General features: G+C 38.6%; 1 protein-coding gene and 1 long non-coding RNA gene across 3 annotated transcripts in view; one reads left to right on the top strand and one right to left on the bottom strand.

Annotated features, from left to right (window-relative positions):
- Positions 1–12,753, bottom strand: part of DPYD (dihydropyrimidine dehydrogenase) — a 962,084-nt gene that overhangs the window by 421,866 nt on the left and 527,465 nt on the right. The gene's annotated exons all lie outside the window — the stretch shown is intronic.
- The window catches only part of LOC103350116 (uncharacterized), an 85,447-nt gene continuing 76,665 nt past the window's right edge, over positions 3,972–12,753 (top strand). For both annotated transcript variants that reach the window (XR_007923962.2, XR_007923963.2), the window contains exons 1-2: positions 3,972–4,208; positions 4,812–4,897. This is a non-coding gene — a long non-coding RNA (uncharacterized lncRNA). The remainder of the gene's footprint in view (positions 4,209–4,811; positions 4,898–12,753) is intronic.

Here is a 12,753-nt window from a genome sequence, read left to right as displayed (position 1 = left end):
TAGGACATGAATCTCTTTTTTTTTTTTTTTTTTTTTTTGACAGCGTTAGACAGTGAGAGAGAGAGAGAGAGAGAGAGAAAGGTCTTCCTTTTCCATTGGTTCACCCCCCAAAATGGCCGATACAGCCAGCGTGCTGCGCTGATCTGAAGCCAGGAGCCAGGTGCTTCCTCCTGGTCTCCCATGCAGGTGCAGGGCCCAAGTACTTGGGCCATCCTCCACTGCCTTCCTGGGCCACAGCAGAGAGCTGGACTGGAAGAGGAGCAACCGGGACAGAATCTGGCGCCCGACCAGGACTAGAACCCGGGGTGCCAGCGCTGCAGGCAGATGATTAGCCAAGTGAGCTGCGGTGCTAGCCAGGACATAAATCTTTATCTGCTTGATTACAAGTAGCAGCGAGATCATTTGCCCATTTCTTAACTGGATTGCTTATTTTGCTGTTGTTGCAACTTTGGAGTTCCTCATATATTTTGGATATTCATATGTTGTCACATGCATACTTTGTAAACATTTTCTCCCATTCTGTTGGTGGTATTTGGTATTTTCATTCTGTTGATTGTTATCTTTATTGTGCAGAAACTCCTCAGCCTTTTTTTTTTATTACTTGAGCAATAGCCCCTTTATTTTTATTTTTTTTAACTTTTATTTAATGAATATAAATTTCCAAAGTACAGCTTATGGATTACATTGGCTCCTCCCCTCCAATGACTTCCCTCCCACCCGCAACCCTCCCCTTTCCTGCTCTCTCTCCCCTTCCATATATATCAAGATTCATTTTCAATTTTCTATATATACAGAAGATCAGTTTAGTATACATTAAGTAAAGATTTCAACAGTTTGCACCCACATAGAAACACAAAGTGAAATATATTGTTTGAGTACTCGTTATAGCATTAAATCTCAATGTACAGCACATTAAGGACAGAGATCCTACATGAGGAGTAAGTGCACAGTGACTCCTGTTGTTGACTTTACAAATTGACACTCCTGTTTATGGCATCAGTAATCTCCCTATGCTCCAGTCATGAGTTTCCAAGGCTATGGAAGCCTTTTGAGTTCTCTGACTCTGATCATATTTAGACAAGGTCATAGTCAAAGTGGAAGTTCTCTCCTCCCTTCAGGGAAAGGTTCCTCCTTCTTTGAAGACCTATTCTTTCCACTGGGATCTCACTCACAGAGATCTTTCATTTCACTGGGATCTCACTCACAGAGATCTTTCATTTAGGTTTTTTTTTTTTTTTTTTTTTTTTTTTTTTTTTTTTTTTGCCAGAGTGTCTTGGCTTTCCATGCCTGAAATACTCTCATGGGCTTTTCAGCCAGATTGGAATGCCTTTAGGGCTGATTCTGAGGCCAGAGTGCTATTTAGGACATCCACCATTCTATGGGTCTGCTGTGTATCTCGCTTCCCATGTTGGATTGCTCTCCCCTTTATTTATTCTATCAGTTAGTATTAGCAGGCACTAGACTTGTTTATGTGATCCCTTTGACTCTTAGTCCTTTCATCATGATCAGTTGTGAACTGTAATTGATCACTTGGACTAGTGAGATGGCATTGGTACATGCCACCTTGATGGGATTGAATTGGAATCCCCTTGTACGAGAAACTCCTCAGCCTTTACATAATCCTATTTGTCTGATTCTTCTTCCATATCGTATGCTGTCGGAGTCTTATCCAAAAAAATCATTGCCTAGGCCAATGTCTTGAAGTATTTCTCCTATGTTTTATTCCAGTAGTTTCAGAGATTCAGGTCTTAAATTCTGATCTTTAAGCAATTTGAGTTGATTTTTGTAGAGGATTAAGTTTTCAACTTTCTGCATATGGATATCTAGTTTTTCCAGCCCCATTTACTGAAGGGACTGTCCTTTCACTGTGTATGTTTTTGGCACCACTGTCAAAAATCAGTTGGCTGTACATGCATATGATTTCTTTTCTATCCCATAGATTTATGTGTCTGCTTCTATTCAAGAACCATACTGTGCTAATTACAATAGCTCTGTAGTATGTGTCTTGAAATATGCTATTGTGATGCATAAAGCTTTGTTCTTTTTATTCAAGATGGCTTTGGCTATGGAGACTTTTGTGTCTCTATATAAATTTTAGGATCTTTCTTCTGGTTAGGTATAGAACGTCATTGATATTTTGATGGGAATTACTTTGAATACAAATGGGAAATGAATACAAGAAAAAATGTTCCATATGAGTAGCCTTCAGAGGAATACAGGTCAAAACCACAATAAAGTTTTATCTCACTCTAGTTACGATTATTATCAAAAAGTCAAAATATTAAATGTTGGTGAGGATGTGGTGTGAATGTAAATTAGCAAAACCATTATGAAGAATGGTATGGAGATTCTTCAAAAAACTAAAAAGAGATCTATCATACAACCCAGCAATCCCATTACTGTGTATATGTCCAAAAGGACATAAAACTTCTGTAAGAAAGGGATACCTGCACTCCTGTATTCACTGTGGCACTTTTCATAAGAACCAAAAACAAAAAAAGGAATAAAATAGGTGAACGTTAATGGATGACTGAATAAAGAAAATGTGGCATATATACACAACAGAATATTATTCAACAATAAAAAATAACAAATCTTGACATTTGCAGCAAAATGGAGAGAACTGGAGATCATTATAGAAGTTAAATAAGGCCAACATAAAAAGACAAGCATCACATCTTCTCTTAGAAGTGGAAGTTAAGGCCGGCGCCGCAGCTCACTAGGCTAATCCTCTGCCTATGGCGCCGGCACACCAGGTTCTAGTCCCGGTCAGGGCACCAGGATCCTGTCTCGGTTGCTCCTTTTCTAGTCCAGCTCTCTGCTGTGGCCCGGGAAAGCAGTGGAGGATGGCCCAAGTGCTTAGGCCCTGCACCCGTATGGGAGACCTGGAAGAAGCACCTGGCTCCTGGCTTCAGATCAGCGCAGCGCGCTGGCTGTAGTGGTCCTTAGGGAAGTGCACCAATGGAAGGAAGACCTTTCTCTCTGATTCTTTCTCTCTCACTGTCTAACTCTGCCTGTCAAAAAAAAAAAAAAAGTGGAAATTAAAAAAAAAGTCAAATTGAACTTAAAATTGTGGTTACTAGAAGGGAAGGGCTGGAGGGAAGGGACAGGAGAAGGATAGTTGGTACCAAAACACAATTCGATGGAGATAATGCATTCTGGTGTTTCACAGCACAATGGGGGGATTATAGTTTACAACATTATATTCCATATCGAATAAATACTGGATGAGGGGCCAGCATTGTGGCACAACAGGTTAGCTGCCGCTTGTAATACCAATATCCCACATAAAAGTGATGGTTCAAGTCTTGCATGCTCTGCCTGTTGATCAACTCTCTGCTAATGTTCCAGGGAAACAGCAAAAGATGACCCAGGTAATTGGGCCCCTGTCACCCACAGGAAATCCACATAGAATTCTTGGTTCCTGGTTTTGGCCTGGCTCTAGATCCACTCATAGAGCTAAACAGGGAGTGAGCCAGCACATGGAAGATCTCTTCCTCACTTTGTCTCTGTCTTTCTTTTTTGTCACTCTACCTCTCCAATAAATAAAGATGCTTTTTTAAAAAATAAAAATTGGATTAACTGACAGCCCCAAACACAAAGAAATGATACAGTAATACACCTGGTTTGATAGGTTATAGCTATATATAGGTGTCAAAATATTATACTATACCCCATGAAATGTGCAAGTATTACATGTTAGTCCAAATTTAAAATGATGATTGTTAGGGAACCATTCATGGAGAAAGTAATTGTAGCGCCGTTTGAAACACAGTAACTGTAGCACCCTTTGAAAGAAAGTAACTGCAAAGTAGCGCAGCTTGAAAGAAAAGTAGAAAGGTAACCACCCTAGCTGGTAAGATTTAAAAACAGATGGCCTAACTAGAAGGCCTAAGCACAAACTGTTGTTGCCATGACTACGGGACCCTAGGAGGTCACAATGTGGGCGGGGCTAGCCTCTAGAAACTGTATATAAGGGGACCCTCAGATGCTGTAAACCAGAGGTTGCTCAGCCTCTCTCCCCAGTCCGTAGTGAGAAGCTAAGGTCAGAAGCTCCTGGTCCGTAGTGCCTAGTGCCCACAGGAGTAGGCTCGGGCGATCTCTCCTCCTAGTCACCTGGAGTATCAATAAAGTGTGTTTAGCTTGACCTTCCAGCAACCTGGCCAGTTCCCAGAGGGGGAGATCCTGACCATGATGATTATAAATAAGTAAGAAATAAACAGCTGGCCAATGCATACTGGTTAATTGCAAAATATAAATCTATTGAGGAATGCATTTCAAAATATTACTTGAAAGATGACGGCGCTTTTGATAAGTTTTCGGAAAAATTCCAAGATCTGTTGGAGCTGGCTCCATGGTTCTTAAGGCCCTCTGAGGATAGACATTGCTAATGTTTGTCAGCAGGAATTGTTTTTGCAAAAATGTTATAAAGGAACTGCCTTTTAATGTATCAATCTCATTAGGAACAAAATGCAGTGCTAATATCTGTAATGTTTGATAGCACTACATATAATTATTTTCAAATTTAGGTGAGGGTTATACAAACATCATAGATCTTCAGAAGCCTTTTATCTGATAAATCTAAATGTAATAAAACCTCCTGTTTCTGACTATCAAAGGCTAAAGAATGAGTAATTTATACACTGCGGGCCTGCAGAAATTCAACTTGTCTACTAAAATAGCCCTAAGGGAAGTTAAAATTGAAAAGAGAAGAGACAGATAAATAAAATGGCATTATTTCCTCAGGAACTTTTCTGGTTGTAACTTATTTAAAAAAAAAACAGTAATTTTACTGCTGATTTTTCTGGCAGGGAAAATAAAGAACAATTACAAGCATCAATGTTAAACACTCCTACTGGCTTAGAGAAGATATTGAGATTCACACATTAGCATACTGGTAAGTTTCTGTTTCTCTAATAAAATTAAACTCTACTAAATGCTCACAACTTGGACTTTAGATACTAACCATAGCACCATATTATGATCTTTTGATTGGGTTACAATGTTTTGGATCAATTTTGTAATGGGAGTAATTTTAAAGTAATCTTATTTCTTTTTGGAAGTAGTTACAAATCTAATATAGAGAGAAATGTAGAAGGTCCCAGGTACCTGACCCACAGCAAGTAGGGGGCTGATTGCTCACAAAGACAAGACGGAGAAGATGGGCTAGCATAAAGTACTAAGTGCTTGCTCATTCATGTTCATAGACGGGACAAAAGTGCTCTGCCCTCAGTCAGGTCTTATTTATCATTCTTACAAATAATAATGCATAGCTACATAGACCTCACTACAGATACAGGAATATCATACTTATTTAATGCACTGACATCACTGAGAAGAATTAGAAGAAGGTACTCCAAGGGACTGAGTGACCATAAGACATACAGATCTATACTGATTATCCCAAACTCATGTCAGGCATTTCCTCTGCATTTGTGGAGCGATTTCTGTGACGTAAAGAGGCAATATGGCAAACTGACTTTAAAAAGAGTGAAGTCGAATTACCCGCTTTCACATCCTCTTTGTTTCAACATGCTAGCTCTGCCACCAAAACAAGTAACAATTTATTTCTATCTCACTTTTCTCATTGGTAAAATGAAGACAACCAGAGATAACATTCCAAAAATTATAGCTGTAAGCATTAAAGTATAAACTAAAGGTGAGTATATCTAACTTGGGTAATGTAAAATCAGTGTGTAAAGTGGCTAGAAAAGTGTGTGGCAGAATACAAATGTTCATTATGATTTTATGGTCTTCAATGCCTTAACATTCTTTATGTTCTCTACAGTAATAAGCACCACATAGTATCAATGTGTATTTTATATTTGGTGAATTGGGGCTGGGTATTGGGAAGGTCGCACATAGCTCTGAGTAGTGTACAAGCAGAATTCTGGCATTCAGGAGGGATTCCAAGAGTAAAGCTGCTGAAACTGCATGTCAGTGATAAAGCTGGACCACAAAAGTGTTGTAAGATTTGTGAATTACTGCTGAAAGTATGCTTACGTTTCAATGTGCAAAATGCAGTGGTTAGGGGTGGAGGGAGATTTGAGATGGTGTCTGTACTATTACAAAGCAGAAGAAGTCTAGGCCATACATCTTTTTTGGAAAACCTACCATAAGAACAGAGCTTCAGATGTCTAAATCATTGATGCAAGTGTGCTTAATGAAATCAATAATGATCCCCCCAAATACAGCATAGTTTCTATCTTCAATATGTTGCTCAGGGGTCTGTGGGGGAGAGTATAAATGTTACAGTGGGGCCTATGACAAGGGAAAAATAGCTATAGTCAAGGAGAGAAACCAAGCATTTTAGATATAGAACTAAGATATAAAGAGATATTGAGCTGGCGTGGTGACTCACTTGGCTAATCCTCCGCCTGTATCACCAGCACCCAGGGTTCTAGTCCCGGTTGGGGTGCCGGGTACTAGTCCCAGTTGCTTCTCTTCCAGTTCAGCTCTCTGCTGTGGCCCGGGAGGGCAGTGGAGGATGACCCAAGTGCTTGGGTCCCTGCACCTGCATGGGAGACCAGGAGGAAATACCCGGCTCCTGGCTTCAGATCGGCGCAGCTCCAGCCGTGGCATCCCTTAGGGGAGTGAACCAATGGAAGGAAGACCTTTCTCTTTGTCTCTCTCTCATTGTCTATAACTCTCCCTCTGTCTCTCTTTCACACTGCCTAACTCTGCCTGGCAAAAAAAAAAAAAAAAAAAAAGAGAGAGAGAGAGAGAGAGAGATATTGATGGACCAAATTAATAGACTTAATATAACAAAATAACATCTAATAAGTAGTTTTATATTGGACCTAAAACTGCAAATAGAAAAATACACATTAACTGCTGAAAAAGTCAATTAAATACAATGGAGCTTTTACTTTAATACTGGTCAAAAAGGAAAGAGAATGACATACAAATATGAATATATTAAGAGTAAATTGATAATATTATGAAACTATCTAGGCTATTTCCTCTAATTCTGGGCAAAATTAGAACATTTTCAGTGGGGGACTGGCACTCTGGCATAGCAGTAAACCTGCCACCTGTGGTGCCTGCTTCCCATACAGGCTCCAGTTCAAGTCCCAGCTGCCCGACTTGTGATCCAACTTCTTGCTATTGTACCTAGGAAAGCCCAAGTGCTTGGGCCCCTGCACCTATGTAAGTGGCCCAAAAGAACCTCCTGGCCCTGGCTCGAATCAGCCCTACTCCGGCTGTTGCGGCCACGTGGGGAATGAACCAGAGGATGGAAGAGACCTCTTTTTTTTCTCTCTCTGTCTCTCCCTGTCTATCTTTCTGTTTGTCTCTCTCTCTGTGTGTGTGTGTGTGTGTGTGTTTGTATGTGTGTGTGTGAGTATGTAACTCTGCCTTTCAAATAAATAAATAAATCTTAAAAAAATAATATTTTCAGTGAAAAATGGGGGAAAAGTTGAGACTTGAAGTCACATCACATGAAGAACAGTTAAATAAATAAGAATATTCAGCTGGGATAAGGTGAAAGAGGGAAATATAAAAACTGTTATCACTTTCAAGTTCAGTCATAGAGAGGGAATTTAAAATTTTTCTGAATCAGCTTATGATGGGATAATCAGCACAATAATTAGGAATTACTTAAAAGTACTTCAGGAGTACTTTCTAACATCCAAATCTATTTAAGGAGGTAATTGTTTCTAAATAGTTCCTCTTAACTGAACTGTCTGAGGCTAGAGCAGTAGACACCTACTGGGTTATCTCTCAGTACTCCTGTGCTGAGAATTTCCTTTTGTCTGGGAGGAGAGGACTCACAAGGTGCCCTCCATCCCTACAACTCTCTCTATACAACCGTTGGTTGGTTCAGGGATCGGTAACCTTAGAAAGAATCCATACATGATACTGACTTTTATTTTACATCTTCCTTAAAGAAACTGCTTTCTTGTCTTTGGGATCTAAGGGACATTCTCCTATGTTTTTTTTTTTTATCTTTATTTCAGTTGTTGCACAAAAACAAAAGTAGCATATATATTGGCTAGGGGACTAATTAATAGAGAGATTGAGGGATGGGAGAAACAAATGATGCCTAATAAATCTATAAGTTCACTTGAACCTGCTATTTTGTATCTGTGTAACTATTTTAATAAATATCCACATGTAAAGTCAGCATTTAGGGATTTGATTATAAAACTCTAAGCTTTCTCTTTCTCCCAACTGTAAGAATCCAAATAACCTTCCAAAAAAGAAAAAAAAAAAACTAAAAGAAAATTAAATTGGATAAAACTTTCCTCAAATAATTTACTGAATTTTAATAGACTTATTCCATGTTTATAAGGCAAATTATTCAATAAAATTGTATATATTTAAGCTATATTATATAATAATTTGATATGTATACATTGTAAAATGATTATCACAATCAAGCTACTTAACATTATTGTTTTCTATGTGTGGTGAGGATACTTAGAATCGTCTCCATTAAAAAATCTCAAGTGTACAATACAGTATTATTAACTACAGTCACTATGCTATATGTTAGATCCCTAGAACTTACTCATCTTGGGGATGCTTCTGCTTGTGACACTGGTACCCCATATCAGTTGCTCAGTTTCCAATCCAGCTTAATGCTGACATGCCAGCCAGCAGATGATGGTCCAAGTACTTTGGCCCTTCCCATCCATGTGAGAGAATAGGATGGAATTCTGGACTCCTGGCTTCAGCCGCACCCAGACTAGTTGTTGCAGCCATTTGAGGAGTGAGCCAGCAGATGGAAGATATCTCTGTGTTTCTCTTTCTCTGTCACTCTTTAAAATAAATAAATAAATATTTTAAGAAAAGTTATTCATCTTAAAACTGAAAGTTTATACCTTTTGACCAACACTTCCCCATTTCCAATGTCACTTGCCCCTAACCACTAGAACTATCATTTTATCTCTCTACTGTTATATTTGATTTTTTTTTTGACAGGCAGAGTGGACAGTGAGAGAGAGAGACAGAGAGAAAGGTCTTCCTTTGCTGTTGGTTCACCCTCCAATGGCCACCACGGCTGGCACGCTGCGGCCAGCGCACCGCGCTGATCCGATGGCAGGAGCCAGGTACTTATCCTGGTCTCCCATGGGGTGCAGGGCCCAAGCACTTGGGCTATCCTCCACTGTACTCCCTGGCCACAGCAGAGAGCTGGCCTGGAAGAGGGGCAACCGGGACAGAATCCGGCACCCCAACCAGGACTAGAACCCAGTGTGCTGGTGCCACAAGGTGGAGGATTAGCCTAGTGAGCCATGGCGCCAGCCTATATTTGATTTTTTTAAAAAATATTTATTTATATGAAAGACTGATTAGCAGAGTAGGGAAGTGGGGACAGAGAGGGAGGGGGGAGATCTTCCATTCTCTGCCTCATTCTCCAAATGTGTGCAACAACCAAGGTTGAGCCAAGTCAAAACCAGGAGGCAGGAACTCCATCCAAGTCTCCCATATGGGGGCAGAAAGCCAAGGATTTGGTCTATCATCTGACGCTTCCAAGGCACATTAACAGGAAGTTGCATTAGAAACCATGATGGAATTTGATCCCAGGCACTCAAAATGGGATGTTGGTATCCCAAGAAGCAGCTGAACCCACAACAGCAGAACACTTAAGCAGACCTTTTATAGATTTCAAATAGGAGTGATACACACAGTATAGTGTTTGCCTTTCTGATGTTTGTCTATTCCACTTAGTTTAAGATTATAAAGGAGCTGCAAATCCCAGTGCCTAGAATCTCACTGTACCCTTTACATGTTTACATAAGTTCAGACACACCAATACTTATCATTGTGTTACAGTTGCCTACAGTATTCAATAGCAATGTGCTGTATAGGTTGGCTGCCTAGGAACAACAGGCTACTCCTCATAGGTTGTATGTAGTAAGTTATGCCATGTAGGCTTTTGTAAGTACTCACACATGTGCATTCAATGTTCACACAGAGATCAAATCTCCTAAGACACATCTCTCAGATGGTACACCTGACACTGACATAAGACTGTACCATATATTCTTTTTCCATTCTTCCATCAATGGACACTTAATTCTTTCCCTATTTTAGTTATTATGAATAATGCTACAATGACTTTGTCATGCAGATATCACTTAAACTATGGGCAAAGGACCTGAATAGAGATATTTTCAAAGAAGACATACAAATAGTCAACAGGCATATGACAGGGAGCTCAGTATCACCAATCATGAGAAGACAATATGGAAAGACACAGTAAGATATAATCTCATACCTGTTATGATGGATATTAAGAAAAACATGATATAACAAGTGCTGATAAAGATGTGGAAAGAAGGAAAACTTTGTATGCTCTTGGTTAGGAAAGTAAATTGTACAGCTGTTATAGAATACAGTACAAAGGTTCTTCAAAAAAATTAAGAACTATCATATGATCCAACATATAGTTTAAATAAATGAAATAATTTATTGAATTTTTAACAGATATTAAATACAGAATTGTCATCAAAATGACATTGTGCCAGTCTATACTAAAATATTCTATGATGAACAATGAAGTATATCCACAAAGAATAGAAATGTAATTAACTTGAATTATAAGTGTAAATATGGAAATTAACATTATGAAATGCCAATGCCAATGCAGTCTAATTACATGAGAGTACTTCAAAAGGTTTCTGAGAAAATCTAATAAAAAGATAACTTTATTCTGGCACAAAAAAATCTGACATCATGCAAAAACATTTTCCATGAATTTTTTGAGGATCTTTTTCACATGTTCTTAATTTGTGAGTATATGAAAATACATTTATAACTAGATATAGATTCTGTTGGACATATTTCATACTTCAAAATTATTGGGACTCTCTAATGACATATTTAGAATTATTTAATTAGAGAGTTCGGGTGCTAAGTCAACTATTCCCAAAAGAAACAGATTAGGGGACGTTGCTATGGTGTAGTGGGAAAAGCTGCCACCAGCAGTGCCGGCATACCATATGGGTGCCAGTTCGAGTCCTGACTACTCCACTTTCAATCCAGTTCCCTGCTAATGTGCCTGGGAAAGCATCAGAAGATGGCCCAAGTCCTTGGGCCCCTACACCCACGTAAGAGACCCAAGAGAAGCTCCAGGCTCCTGGCTTCAGATCAGCTGAGCTCTGGGCGTTGTGGCCTTCTAGGAAGTGAACCAGCAGATGGAAGACGGCTCTCTCTCTCTGTCTCTCTGTCACTCTTTCAAATTAAAAAATAAATATTTAAAAAACAAAGAAATATTAATATTACTTCTAATAATTATATTAATATATTTAATATACTTATTCATTAATAATCTAAAGGGCAATTATTCTGTAACACGTACTAAGATTAATAAGTAAGTGCAAAATGAATGGTAAGCATATGATATATGTACTATTCATAAGCATATTTAGGTACTGAATGTCATGGTGGTATATAATGTAGAAAATGCATGTTGATATGTAAATTTGTCATTTTGAATATACTTCCAGATTCTTATTTAGTCAGAATGAGATATGTTGTAATTATAAAAATATCGTTGGGGATAGGCATTCAGTCTACCAGTTAAAATGCCCATTGAGATTCTCATGTCTCATATTGCAATGCCTGGGTATAATATGCAGCTTCACATTCTGACCCCAGCTTCTGGTAAAGTAGATACTAGGAGGCTGCAATGATGGCTCCAGTAACTGGGTTCCTGTTACCCACATGGGAGTCTTGGATTGAAATCCTGGCTCCCAGCTTCAGCCCTACCAATGCCATTTTGGGCATGTGGGGTGTGAACCAGAGAAGGAAAGCTCTGTGTGTCTACTATCTCTTTGTCTCTGCCAAAAAATACATAGCAATTAAAAAAAACTCTTTGGTATCATTTCTGCCATTTAGCTTTCCATAAATATGAACAAATTGCAGTATAAATTTCTATTTTGATTTATGAAAGTGTAAAATATTTCCAAATTTTAGCTGGAAAAGCTAAGAAAACATTGTAAAGAGGATAATAAAAGGAAATAAAATTTACATTAGGAAAAGTAACGCATATAATAAAAAACAATAATTTAAATAGCATGGAAAACACTGAAAGACCAATGGGGAGAAACAGAAGGCCAATGCATGTGAGCATAATGTGTTTAAATCTAGTAGTTAGACTACAGTATTCAATCAATGGGGAAATACAAAGTATTCATCAATTGTCAATAAAACAATTGGTAAGTAATTACGTGGAAAATAAGCTTATAACTCTAGATGAATTCATTTCTTTAAGATTTATTTATTTATTGGAAAGGCGGAGTGACAGAGAGAGGGAGAAATTGAGAGAAAGAGAGCTTTCATCTGATAATGTACTCCTCAAACACCCACAAACCCACATGGCTGGAAGGAAGGAGTGTAGAACTCCATGCTAGTCTCCTATGTGGGTAACAGGGACACAAGTAATTAGGCCATCTCTCATTGCCTTCCCAGTCACATTAGCAGGAAGATGTATAGAAAGTGGAGTAACCAGGCACATCAGGCACTCTTATACGGAATGTGAGCTTCCCAAGAAATAGCTTAACCTGCTGCACCACAACATCCATCCTCTAGATGAATTTAAAAAGTAAAAGAATACAAATGAGCAAGAGAAAGTAGAAGAAAATATATTAATATGTGCCCTAATTTTAAATGCTGGAATATTTTCCAAATACAGAAGCAATGGTAATAAATGAATTGAGTAAATGAGTGAAAAAACACAAAATATAGATGGACGGATGGAAACTTGACAAACTAAGCAAAACCTCAAACTATTTCTGAACCATATAA

This window comes from Oryctolagus cuniculus, chromosome 7 (assembly GCF_964237555.1).
Source record: "Oryctolagus cuniculus chromosome 7, mOryCun1.1, whole genome shotgun sequence".
Classification (NCBI taxonomy): Eukaryota; Metazoa; Chordata; class Mammalia; order Lagomorpha; family Leporidae; genus Oryctolagus; species Oryctolagus cuniculus.
This window is presented reverse-complemented; position numbering and strand designations above follow the sequence as displayed.